Consider the following 14,279-nt stretch of genomic DNA (forward strand, 5'->3'; position numbering starts at 1 on the left):
TAATACATATATCAAATCATTCTATAGTTCAGTCACGTCCAGCAGAATTGTACATTTGCTACCACTATCAGTTTGCAAACAGTCTTTTTCTATATGGATCCCATGACATCATCACCCCTTTACCCTGCCACCACCTCCAAGCCCCCCTCCCGCCCAAACCCTTATTCTGCTTGCTAATTATAGGTTCATCAGTTCTGGGTTTCATACCCCCCAAAATGAAAAAACATATACCGCAACTTAAAAAGGGTGACACCCAATGATATAACACCCCTCCAGTATCCCATAATGTGTATACAGTCAAAAACCAAACAAAACAATACAACCCTCCAAAATATAGGACTTTGGAAGCCAGATCAGTCCAGCATGTATCCTATGGGGAATCTACTGACAAGTTTTCACTGTTCAAGTCAGGTTTCTGCCTTTGACTTTCTTTACTCACTATCAATGCACTCCATTTAGTGATCATTTTTTCCCTATCCCTTAATTGTGGGCAGAGGGAGTTCACCGGAAGTTTATTTCCTGTATAGTTCCACCAATGAGTCTTGGGGTACTACTGTCCTTCATAGCCTTCTGCAAACCAGATTCTCAGACTTTAGCCTCTGATATGAATCCCTCCCTTCAGTTTAGGATTATCAGTTTCCTAAACTGATAATGATGGATGATGGTGTGCTTCTTCCATGTGGACTTAGTTTACATCTCATGTAGATGGCTGCTTGTTCGAAGACCAGTCTTTAAGACTCCATATGCTATTTTATCTGATAGTTGGGCTATGATGTAAGAACTAATTGTTTCATAAGTTGGAGCTGGGGTTTAGTGTGAGCCCCCAAACCATTCCTGGATCTTTGTTTATTTGCTTATTTGTTTGTTCGTTCTTTCAATTTATTTTTACTTGGGAATTAACCCAAATACCATGTCATTGCATCATTCAAATTCATCAAGCTGAATTATACCACTGCTTCTATAATCAGTTTCCAAACATCTTATTTCTTTCTGGGTACCTTGACATCATCTCCCGTTTATGGTCTCCCCTCCTCCACCCTCCCTCCCTACCCCCTTGTTCGACTTGCTATCCCTATAGGTTCCTCAATCCTAGGTTTCATTTACTGAAAAACAGGAAAATATTTCACAAATTCAAGAGGGTAAATCCCCCATTTGATAGCACTTCTGAAATATACCCTGATATGAACAAACAGCTAAATGTATTAAAATGATTGTCACAGGTTTGCCAGAATAATACATATCTTAATACAACATATAGGGCATTGATGTAGCAAAACCTTATTTGTGGGTGTTGTGGTGCACTGGGACACTGAATCCTGGATCTTCAAGGTGCACAGCATGCTCCAGAGGCTGCATCAATGAGATCCCATGCAGGAATTATTCTTGGTGAATTGGACTCTGCCTCAGACACACCTAAAATTTAAGGTGTCTGAGGAAGCAGAAGACAACTGTACCAATTTTAGTTCCTTTTTTGATGATCATGAGATAGCCTCAGTTCCTGCTTCTGCATTGGCTCCTTTTAAAACCAGCAGGTTAGCAAAATTGACAGGTTCCAATATTTCAGTTCCATATACCAAATCTGCATGGTCTCACACAGTCCTTTGGTGGAAGTTACAAAGATAGGTGAGAAGTAAATAAAGTAAATCATTGTACCACAAAGAAGTCTTTTAAAAAGCTCATGAAAACATGGAATAAAAAGATTTAAACAAAAAACACCATAAACTTTAATTCTCAACACATATCTCACCCGATGCACAGAAATAAATGCAAGAAGAAGTCAAGGCCTAAATGTAAACTCCAGAGCTATCAGGATCGTCAATGAGAAAATTGGGACAAACTTAAGACCCCTGTTGCTGGGCACACACAGACTACCAAATATAATAAAGGAAGTACACAGTGGAAGACAAAATAGATGACTGGGATCTATTAAAAATAAAACTTATGTACATCAAAAGACTTCATCAAAGGAGTAAAACAAGAACCTATTGATTGGGAAACATCTTTAGCAATGACATAATAGACCAGGGACTACTTACTAAAATCTGTAGAATACTGCAACAGTTCAATAAGAAAAAAAAATCCAATTAAAAGGTAGGCCAAGGATATGAATAGAACATTCACAAAGGACAATACTCCAATGACTAACACATAGGAGGAAATGTCCATGATCACTAGCCACCACTAGTTAATCAAAACAACCATGTGATAGCATCTTTTACCTAGCACTATAGCCCAATTCAAAAAAACAGCAACAAATGCTGAAGAGGGGTTGGATAGATTGGAACCCTTATATCCTGCTGGTGGGCTTGTAATTATGTACAACCATTGTAGAAAGTGATATAGTTCTATTTCCAACAACTGGGGGAAAAAACACCATATCTGAGCATATACCCCAAAGAAGTAAGAGACTAGCAGACATGCTCTCATGTGTTCATTGCAGCACAGTTCACAATAGCAATAAGCTGGAAACAGCCCAAGTACCCACCATTAGAGGAGTGCATAAAGAAACTGGTACATGCACACAGTGGAGTACTATGCATACCTAAGGAAAACATGAAAACATGAAACATTTCATGACATGAATAGACCTGGAAATCATTATGATGAGTGAAGTTAGTGAATCACAAAAGGACAAATATTGTGTGAGTCCACTACTATAAGGATAAACAGCAAGATGTAGGCAGATGTCTGCTCCTAGGCTATGTAATCTAATCTCCCAAGCAGTGAGGTAGAAAGCCTGCCTAGTGTCCATGAACCATATATCACCTCCTCTATATGCATATCATTAAAACCACTTAAAGAAAGGAGACCTCTCAGATGGGGCCAGTTTTTCAAAATTCAGGGAGGAAAATACCAGTTGCTGCCTTACAACATTGTGCTAAAAAACAAACCCACAAACCCTTCGTTGCCACTCAAATCAATGCCAACTAATAGCAACCCTACTGTAGGACGGTAGAACGGTCCCTATGAGTTTCCAAGACTGTAACTATTTATGAAAATAGAAAGCTTCATCTTTCTCCCAAGGAGAGGCTGATGGGTTCAAATTGTGGACCATTTAGATCACAGCCCAGTGGGTAACCACTACGTCACCAGGGTTCCTAACCTTGTCCTAAGGTCACCAAATCAACAGACACTCCTACCAGAGTGATAAATGAACCTTATTGGAAATTCAAGTCAAGATGGAAGAGGGGTGGTATGCATGTCTCAGAGAAAGTGATTACATTGTTGTTGGTGGGTAAGAGCAACCTCCCATTGTGGAAAAATGCTCAACAATACTTGTATAGAGCCCATGGGGAGACTACAACTAGTATTATGTTCCTAATTGAACTTTTGGCTTAGTTTCTATCCAGCCCTTCTATCCAGACCCAGGCAGTGTGGTATAGACTACGAGAACTTTAGATTCTTTCGAGGTGTACAACAACCTTCACAGGGTACACCAGAAGGACTTGATGTGGAAACCCCACTAATTGAACTGGGCATTACCTCATACTCGTCTATAGCCCTTGAACTTATGACTGAAACTCCTTAGTGTGAGAAGAGCAAGTGACTGCTATTCCAAGGTTATAAAACTGATTCTTGGACCTTGGATTGAGCCTTTAGGGTGCTCAGTGAATTGTGTCCCGGAACTAACATATACTTCATGATTTAAAACCCTCTTTGCTTTCATACAACATGTATTAATATGGTGGCATAGTTCTCTGCCTTTGTGAATGAGTGCTATTAAAAGTCGTACCCTATCACCAACCCCCATTGTTTGTGTTAGTAGTGTCTAGTGACCTAAGAGTTTAATATATGTCAGCAATTTATGTATTTCTGTTCATACCCCACGTATACTTGTATAATTTCTTCTTTTCAACAGTATTTTACATTCTATGCCATTACCTAAATTAATGATACTATCAATAATAACTCTCACTGCTATTGAATTGATGCCGACTCATATCAACCCTCAGGGTAGAACTGCTTATGAGTTATGAGGCTATAACGGTTTACAGTAGAAACCCTGATCTTGCTCCCCTTCTCCAGGGCTGCTGGTGGTTTCAAATTTGGGTTTTTTCAGATTGCAACCCAATGAGTAACCACTACGTCACCAGGGCTCTTCCACACTGTCAGAATTATTTTATGCTCCAAGGGGGCGACTGACAATGTTCTCTAACATAAAATGATAGTAATGTCTCTAAAGTGAACCAGAGACATATATAAACCATAGATATATGAATTTATTTTTGGCTTGCACTTAATTTCAGCCCCATCTAAAAACAAGTAATTCTTGCTTGATGTTTGCCCTCCTGAGATCATTGGATATGAGTACTATAGCAAAATATGGTGAAGAAACTAAATGGATGCCAACAATCAGAAAGAATCGTGTGTGGGGTCTTCAAACAAGCAGCCATCTAATTGAGGCAGCAACCATGCCCACATGGAAGAAGCACACCAACCTGTGTGATCCAAGGATTGTAAATAATAAAATCTAAGTCCAAAGGAGAGAACAGTGTCAGAGCTTAAATTGTGAACACCTGGTTTGCAGAAGACATGGGTGACAGTGGAAGGCCAAAGTCCAGTTGCAGGGTTCACACTAGCTTAAACCTCTAGTGAGTCCTGTCTGACCATAGTTGAGGGATGTGAGTAACCATGTTAGCAGATAAGAGAGCATTGTAAAGTCAGTTATGGCAGATGTAGTTAGGTTAAAATGTAGTGTCTTATCTTGTGATCTCCCTTTTGACCCATTTTAAAGTTGGGGGGGGAAAGTGAAGGGAAAATACACATGGATTAAGTGATGAGTGAATCTCCTCCAACCATAGGTTAGCGATGTCAGTAGCCACAGAATACATTGGAAAGTGAATCATTGATGATGCAGTAGGTTAAAAATGTATCACTTTATCATTTGATCTCCCTTTCACCCATTTTAAATTTGTTCTAGTTTTTAGTATTTTCTGCTTTCTTGTCATGAGTTTTTACTTTCTCTGTTTTATTTTGTTGGTAGTTTTTATATTGTTTTTATTTGTTTGTTTTAAAAATGTTTTTCTGTATATGAAATCCAGGATAGGTAAATTTATAGAGACAGTAACGGGGTTAATGGTTCCTTCAGGGCTGTGTACAGCAGGTTGGAGGGAAATAGGAAGCTAAAAACATGAGTAAATGAATGAAGAAAATATTCTAAATTGATTGTGGTGATGATTGTGCAGCTATTGAATTGCATGTTATGTGATTTCTATGCCAAAAAAACTGACCCGTTTTATCTCTTCAATATGCAATTTCCAATCTTGATTATAGCCTTCCTCATGGATTATAGCTTAGTGTAGTCCTTACAACTGAAGCAATAGGTTATATGATAAACAGAGAAAGAGATCAAAGATGTGCCGTTTTCATCTGCTTGAATCCAGTCAATACTTAGGGAAGCAGTAGTCATGAGATGAAATGAGACATTGCATTGAGTAGATCTTTAATGTCACTTTGAGGACTATGGTAAGTTGCATCTGAACCATGTTGCTTCATATGCATGTGAATGTTCATGATTTAAATAAGGAAGACAAGAAGAATCAATGCATGTGAATTATGGTGCTGGTAAAGAATATTGAAAATACCACGGACTGTCAAAAGAACAAACATCTGTTTTGAAAAAAATACAGGTTTTGTTTCATGTACTTTTGTATTTTGTATGTCTCATGAGAAACCAGTTCCTGGAGAAAGACATCAAGCTTGGTAAAGTCGAAGGTCTGTGCAAAATAGGAAGAAATGGATTGACACAGTGCCTGCAACCATGAGTGGGAACATACGAATTATGAGGATGGCCGAGTACTGGGCGCTGTTTTGTTCAGCTGTACATAGTTGCTATGAGTTGGAACCAACTCATCTGTACCTAACAGCAGCAGCAGCAGCAGCAGCAGCTCTCTTGGAAGTGACTGTATTGCTTGGAACTTACCTTGCTGGAACATATTGGTAAATCCAAGAGTCATCCACAACTTGATTTGCTTCATAACATCATCTTCATTAATTTTGATCTTGTTTTAAAACAAGATAATGATCATCTTTCTGAGTTAGCTGGTCTACACACTCTGCTTTTACCCCATTGAACAAATAACTTGCTGAGGTCAAGATGTTCACTTAAAATGGAAAATTTACACGAAGGGGGAGGGAGGTAAAAAAGAGGAGCTGATACTAAGGGCTCAAATAGAAAGTAAATATTTAGAAAATAATGATGGCAACATATGTACAAATATGCTTATAAGAGCTGTAAGAGCTCCCAATAAAATGGTCTTTTAAAAAAAGGGAAAATTCCAACTAAACGAGACCCCAGCTTTAGTAGCTATTGCAACTGCAATCGTTCTGCTGACCCTTTCCCCATCTGTTTCTGAGCTTTAACCACAGATTCCTCATTTGAGATTGATGGTCTTCTCCTCCCTCTCTTGCCTTACCTTTGAGGTCTTCCTGACTTTTCCTAAAATGCTAGATTCATTTATAACCTTATCTTATGTAAGGCAGCATTCCTATCAAGTTGCTACAAAGCTTCAGTGATTTAGAAATAATTCTCATTTGAGTTTTGTTAAAAATTTGGTATTTTCCTGTCAAGGGAATGGCACATGAGGTTTGTAGATGCTAGAAAGTCCCATTCTTCTCACTCACACCAAAATCAGACTGTTGACTCATAAAGCAGTAGAAGCTGTTGAATCAGTTCAAGTAATAGTGTGTTGGGTCAAGTTCCAAGAACCAGAGTCACACAGAGGCACGGCAAATACAATATCCAGAGCAAGAAAGTGAGCTTTGCCAAAGATGCTCAGTGTAATTACAGAGAGGCAAACCATCTGAAAGTGAGGTCTTGCTTGCTTAGCCAAAGGGGTGAACCATTAGTCACCAAGATGGCTCTGTGAGCCCTGGGGACGATCCCTTGCTCACAGTTGAGGCTTTGATAAAGATATAAGTTTTGCCTTATGATACCAAACGGTCAGGGATAGCAGCTGTTCTCAACCTGTGGGTCGTGACCCCTTTGGGGGTCGAACAACTCTTTCACAGGGGTCTCCCGATTCATAACAGTAGCAAAATTACAGTTATGAAGTAGCCACAAAAATAATTTTATGGTTGGGGGATCACCACAACATGAGGGTCGTGGCATTAGGAAGGTTGAGAGCCACTAAAGTAGAACATAGACTGTTCACTTCTGTGCATGTTCAAGAGGTCAGATCCAGTTTCAGCCAGTTCTGTGACCCCAGGTTTCTTTTTAAATTAAGCCGGAATTCCGTAAGTGGTTTGCCTACTAAGGGAACAGCTTAAAAATTGTTCAAACTCATATCACAGGTGATAGTCTGCAGACCACATTCCTAAGGAAACTAAAGGTAATAATTTGAACCTTACTGTCCCATAAGGCGGGGGATCAAGATATATCCTACCTTGATCCTGCCTCATTATCATATAACAGATAACTCACTCCAAAATGGGATTATGACCATAAAAGTAGAAGCTAGAATTTGTAATACATACCAAAATAGAGGACTGTGGGTCATTTAAAATAATTAACTACACAGCAACTTTTTAAAACCTGTTTTATTTAGAGTAAACCCATGCATGTATAAATTGGAAGCCCAGCAGCAATATTTTTGTCTTATTCACACACATTATTTCCTTTACCCAAGGATGCACTTGAGGGTTGACATTTCTATTTGTACAAAAAGTGTCTGGAATATGATTGAAATTGTGTTCAATCTTTAGGTTACTTTGGATATTTTATGGAACTTGACATGATTAATGCCATAAACACAGAATACCATTTCATTTATTTAGGTCCTTAATTTCGGGTCGGCTAATACTCAAATATATACGGTGCATCTTCATAGAAAGGAGACATAACTTTGTGAAAATGTCAATACTACGCAATGCAATCTGTAAATATGTAATTGCAATTCAGATCCCAGCATCATTCTTTAAATAGATGAAAAAACTACTCTTCAACTGTGGTAATAATTTCATTTATAAGAATTAGTATCAGAGTAATACCTGACTGATATACGTACACTGAAAGCACTTGCTCATCATACAGGAGCAAACAAAGAGGGAAGGAGAGAGAGTGGAACACATCCTGGCCACCAAGCCCTGAGGATGATATTCCTGCTCAGAGCAGCCTATGCACAGAGATGACCATAGGGCTGGCCCCACCACGAGACATGATGTCCCTCACTGACCATAGCGCTATGAGGGACAACACTGGAGGCAGAGTGTGGGAATTGTGCCTTACCTGACACCACCACACCAAGGCAAAATGCTCAGGGCGTGCAACAGAGCAGCAAGGGGAGCAAAGCAATGAAGTCTCCTTTCTGTGAACATACACTGTATATACTTGCGTATTAGCTGGCCCAAATATCAGCCGAGGCACCTAATTTTACCACAAAAACAGCATTAAAAATGTGCTGGAAAACGGCTTACATACGAGTATATATGGTACATTCTTCCAGTTTTGTGGGTCTTGTTCGTTTCTTGTAGTGTTTTGTAGTTTCCTTCCTACAAGTCTTTTGTTTCTCTGGTTGGGTTTGTTCCTAGGTATTTCATCTTTTGGATGGCTATTCTAAGTGATAATGTTTTCTCAATTTCCTTTTCAGAGCTTAGTTAATGTACAGGATTGATTTTTGGTTGTTGATGTTGTAACCAGCCACATTCCTTAATCTTTCAATTATTTCCAACAATTTTCTTAAGTCATTGGGGTTTTCTGTATATAGAATCATCTTCAAATTGAAAGGTTTGTACATCTTCCTTGCCAGTTTGGATGCCTTTTTGTTTTTGTTGTCTAATAACTGTGGCTGAGACTTCCAGCACAGTACTCAATAAGATTGATGGTAAATGGCCATGACCCTAGTTCCTGTTCAAAAGTGAGTACTTCTCCCCACTGAGCAAGAAACGGGCCAGTGGTTTTGCATATATGCCCTTTATTGTGTAGAGGGATCTTCTTTCTATTTTGATTTTGTTGAAAGCTTTTATGAGGGATGTATGTTGGATTTTGTTAAATGTGTTTTCTGCATCAATTGATTATGATTGTATAGTTGTTTTCCTATGTTTCGTTTATATAGTGGATTACAACTTTTTAATTTCATTTGTTTTACTTGGGATTCTCCTATTTCATTTTTTTATTAATGGTATCTGCTTCTTTTCCTCTGTTAAGTTTGCCAATGGTTTATCAATTTGTTGTTAATCCTTTCAAAGAACCTTTTGTCCTGTTGATTCCATTGTTTTACTGTTTTCTGGTTCATTTATTTCTTCACTGATCTTTCTGATGTCTTCTCGGGTAACTGAAGGTTCATTTTGGTGCTCTTGTTCTAATTCTTGGAAATGTTAAGGTGATTTTGGAGTCCTTGTGGAACATAGTGAGTTACAAGTTGGGCTGCTTAACTATAAGGTCAGCAGTTTGATCCACCGGAGAAAGACTTTCTGCTCCCTAAAAATTTAGTGTCAGAAACCCTAAAGGGTAGTTCTTATGGGTTCTTTGTCTTATGAGGTCACTGTGAGTCGGAATTGAAGCATTACAGTGAGTTGCTTTGGACTTTGATAGTTTACTCTGTACAAGGAGAGACATCAAATGACGATATCATTACAAACACGTGTCTCATTTAGCTTATAGTTATGTTAGGTTTCTCAGGTGAGTAATGACTCGGTTCTTGGCTTCGCATGAGAAAGAATTCACGCCGAAGCCTGGTTTGTAATCCAAGTGGGTTTTTATAAAGGACTGGAAAAGTTTCAGGTTTTACAGCCTCAAGAGTTACTCGCTATATCAGGGAAGCATGCCAAACCTCACACAAGCTGCGCGGGGGCTCACAACTGAACATGGGCAACCTCTGCACACCCACACTTGATGACGTGAGGCCAGAGAGACCTATGCTGAGCAGAGGCAGGAGCAGGGTAAAAGAGAGGAGAACCCTTTCCCACCTGTCACTGATTGGAGCAGAGGTTAAAGAAAGTAAGTGAGAAGAGAGGCTGTGGGTTGAGAATAGGCCCAGAGTGGGCCCTAAGAGGACTCCACCCAGGCGGCACCTGCGGTCTCCAACTTAGACCTCTGACCTGGAGCAAAGTAAAAAGAGGGCGTCTTAACCACAGCCAGGATATTTAAAGCTTCTGGCTGGGGAGCCGTGGTTGATGATATTGGCAGACTCCATTGGCTGACTTAAGCCCACCTGGGCCTAGTTTGGGCAGCCCAGGTGTAACGCCCATCTGGGCTCGGGGGAGGGGGTTGAATTGGAGCATGCCCAATTAAAGTCTTTATGGGTGGTTAATGCTTGCCTGATTTTCTTTTCCTAACCTCCTGTAGGGGGCCTGTGTAAGCATGGGAGGAACAGGGTAGTTAGTTCTATCCTGTCCTGTTAGGTGAGTTGGAATTTTCTCAATGGCAGTGAGTTTGTTTGAGTGCAGTACATTGTTATCAAACCATCAAGTTGATTCTAATTCATAGTGACCATATTAAAGGATCTTTGAGGCTGTAAATCTGTAAGGTAGTAGAAAGCCTCATCTTTCTCTCAGAGCAACTGGTGAGTTTGAACTGTTACCCTGTTTAACAGTTCAACACTTGCTAACATTCTATAAAGGCATTTTGAGTGAATATGTGAATGAATGAATGAATGAATGAATGAATGAATGAATGAATGAATGAATGAATGAATAATGGCTGCATTGAGATTTATGTAGAAGTGCAAGATACTAACAATTAGGCAGACTAATTCTAATGTAGTATGAACATGAGAGAAACTGTGTTGTTTAGTATCTAGTGATCCACTAGATATTAAAGGTAAGTAGGATGATTGTAGAAACTTATTCAGGACCTTACTACAGTGAATTTGGTAGAATACGGGAATAATTAAACTCTATTAGAGTAGCATTAATTGTTAAATTAGGTGGAAAATAGACTAAGTAACCTATGGAAAAACAAGTAGCAAATGTTTATTTGCTTGTTTATTTTTTCATATTTGTATGGGGTAAGATAAAGTATAAAGAATATGTTACTGTGCTTTAAAATGTTTTCACTATTACACACACGCACAAACAACTGCAAGAGTCAGAACATGCATTAACACTTAACTACTGTAGAAACTACCAGGTAGACCTGCAGGATATTCTTCTAGGAGTTTAGCTGCTGCATATATGGCAATGTAAAATTGAGAGAATGAGAAAATATTGAAGGAATATGAAAAAGGTGTTTGGGATTGGCTTCCACCCACTTTCCACCAGAATCACCAGTCTTCTTTGCCCCTTCTCTTATAAAGTATTTCTGAATTCCTGTGAGTTTTGACCCTTAATTGTTGTTTTCCTTTAACTTTCAGGTGTTGGCAAATCGTGCTTATTGCTACAGTTTACAGACAAGAGGTTTCAGCCTGTGCATGACCTTACTATTGGTAAGTTCTATAAGAGATGAGAAGCATTAAAAAAAGTACAGATAGTGGGACTAGAAGATACTCGAAGATCCATTCTAATAGTAACAATTCCAGAAATTAATTTATCACTGTACAGAATGTAATCTCCATTAGAAGAAGAAGAAAAAAAAAATACCCAATCTCACAAAGTATGAGCATTATATCATTTAATAAATGTGAAGCTTTGAATGGTGCCTGGCAGCATGGTATGTGTGCTAGGATTACCTGTAATTAATACTCAAGAAAAAACTCCCACTTAATCTTTTAAAATTTTCCTTGACTATAAAGAGCAAATGAAATCGTTAACTGACAACAGACTAAATCATTCGTACTAGGTCTTATCTAAAATGGGAGCCGTGGTGGTGTAGTGGTTGAGTTGGGCTGCCATCCCCATAGTTGGCAGTTAGAAACCACCAGCAGCTCCTTGGAAGAAGACTGGCTTTTCTACTCCCATAAATGGTTTCAGTCTTGGAAACCCACACGGGGCTTCGATGAGTCAGCATTAACTTGATGCCAGTGAGTTTGATTTTTCATTTATTATTTAAAATAGTGGTATTGCTCATTCTTACTGTACATAACAAATATAAAATTAAATTGCATGAAAAACTAAAAACACCTTAGATAAAAGTACAATATGGGGGTTTCTGATTTGTTTTTAAAAACTGTTCTATTTCTGCCTGGAAACCTAAAGAATCTAGATGGAATGTTCTTTTATGACTACAGCCAGCAATTAAAAATTAATTGCATATGAAGAAATAAGGTAATTAGAAATCTAATTATAATTTATAATTGATAGCTTGACAAATCTTTTGGCATACCTTATTTTCTTAAGTATTATAAACTTAGAATTATTTAGCATGTTGGTTCTTGTGTCCTTATTTTTTATTAAATATATAACAAAGACTAGAGTATGTACATCAAATTATTAGATCAGTTAGCAGTCATACCTTGGTTGTCAAACAGTTCCAAGCTTGAACCTTTCCGCTACTGGAACAGCAAAATTAGAAAAAAAATCTGCTTGGTGTTCATAACTTTGCTCAATAATCCTTCTGAAAATTCAACTTGGAAAAACCTGTACAGGCCAATAGTGAGTCACACTTTTAGTTTTGCCTTGGACACAAAGGGATGACTAGTCTAAGCACTGCTCTGGCTTAGGCAACATACAGTGCTTATGTTAGCGCATTAAAACATTGGTCACTGCTTTTTTTGAACTTTATTTGCATAAAATATCGTAGCCATGACTGCAAAGAAAGTTCATGATAACAGCAGCAAAGAAGAAAACTGCGAGAATCATGATAGAGTTAATGAAAGAAATCATTGGGAAATTTGAATCAGGTCACCACTTGTCTGATTGAGCATCTGAATCCAACATGACTAAGCCGACATTATCAACACGTTTTGGTGGGGCAGGAAAGTGATGAGGAGCGAAAGGTGTGAAATCATTAACTACAAAGCAAAGAACCAAGACCATCGAAGAGATTGAAAAGTGACGATTTTTGGATAAATCACAAACAACACGATGGTGATAGCGTATCCGAGACAGTGATATATGAGAAGGCTAAAAGCATCCGTAGTGATTTAAAGTCCTGGAAAAATGAATTTATAAATGTAATTTTGGGGCCTCAGACCCAATTATTTTATTTTCTATTATTTCTTATGGGAAAAATGTGTTCCATTCTCGAACGTCTTGATGTTCAAACACAAATTTGGAACGGATTGATTGCAATAACCAAGACATCACTACGTATCAGTGGGGAAACTCCCCTCTTAGCTTGTGTTTCTGTCTAACATCTACCTGTAGTTCACCACTATTGGTAGATTGCATATATAACAATAATTGCCTCTCATCTTTAATTCTTGAAAACCTCCCAATGTCTTCACAGGCTTCCCCATCATTTTTTGCCAACCTCCTTCTTACTGTTTATTGCCTTCCTCTTTACCCAAGTTAACGCGCTCTAGTTTCCCCTAGCTTTCCTCTCATACCTGGTAATCAAAGAATGCTTCTTTCAGTGTGAACACCTTTTCTTTTTATAAACCTTTTCTTTTTCTCATACGATACTTGTCCCTTTGTGATTGACTAATTTCACTCTGAAAAATGTCCTCAGCTCACCATGTTATGAGATGTTTTGCAGATTCTTCATCGTTCATTAATATTGTAGAGTACAGTGAACCCTCGTTTATCAGTTCTAGACCCTACCGTGATAAATGAAATTCCGCGAAGTAGGATTCCTTATTTGTAAATCAAATATTTTCACAGTTAGAGCATAGAGGACATGAAAAAACACCCTTTAGTCACCATTTATTAAACTTTGCTGTTACAGCTGGGTTAAGGTAGTATCTCATTTTTTATTTATATCTCTTGAATTGCTAAAGTCTGGGAACATTTCTTCATGTTTGTTGAACACCTGTATGTCTTCTCTCGCGAAATATATGTTTATATCCTCTGCCCATTTTGAAAATTGGATAATTTGCCTGTGGGTTTGAGTTTTTTAAGTTTGACCTTTTTGCTGTTGTTAAGGTGTCATTGTCAATTTCACCCTGTTTGTGTCTTTTAACTGTTTTGGTGACATCTTTTGATTCACATAGATTTCTTTTAGGAGATCTCAGCTAACTTGTGCTATTTGTGTGTTTTTCATTATGTTGATAGTGTATGTATGCCATTTATTAGCACCCCTATGTTTGTCCCTGTCTTTTTCTTGATGATTCTAGTTCTAGGTTTTACACCTAGGTCTTGGTCCATCTTGTTTTTTGCATATGGTGTAAGATATGAGACTGCATCACATCCCACCAGCAAAACTCGAAGCGTCAGGTCCTTGGCCATCCCTAAGCTAACACCTCAACTCTGGGCAGTTTTATTTCTTTGTTTTTTCACTTTTATTTCCCTCCTCAATTTTTAAC

General features: G+C 38.3%; 1 protein-coding gene across 1 annotated transcript in view; it reads left to right on the top strand.

Moving 5' to 3' along the window:
- The first annotated feature begins 11,290 nt into the window (after positions 1–11,290).
- RAB2A (RAB2A, member RAS oncogene family) overlaps positions 11,291–14,279 on the top strand; it is a 76,073-nt gene continuing 73,084 nt past the window's right edge. The window contains exon 1 of the mRNA XM_004697579.3: positions 11,291–11,363. The gene's annotated coding sequence lies outside the window, so the exon portion shown is untranslated. The remainder of the gene's footprint in view (positions 11,364–14,279) is intronic.

This window comes from Echinops telfairi, unplaced genomic scaffold (genome assembly GCF_000313985.2).
Source record: "Echinops telfairi isolate 266 unplaced genomic scaffold, ASM31398v2 ScPeMD7_1;HRSCAF=3_0, whole genome shotgun sequence".
NCBI lineage: Eukaryota > Metazoa > Chordata > Mammalia > Afrosoricida > Tenrecidae > Echinops > Echinops telfairi.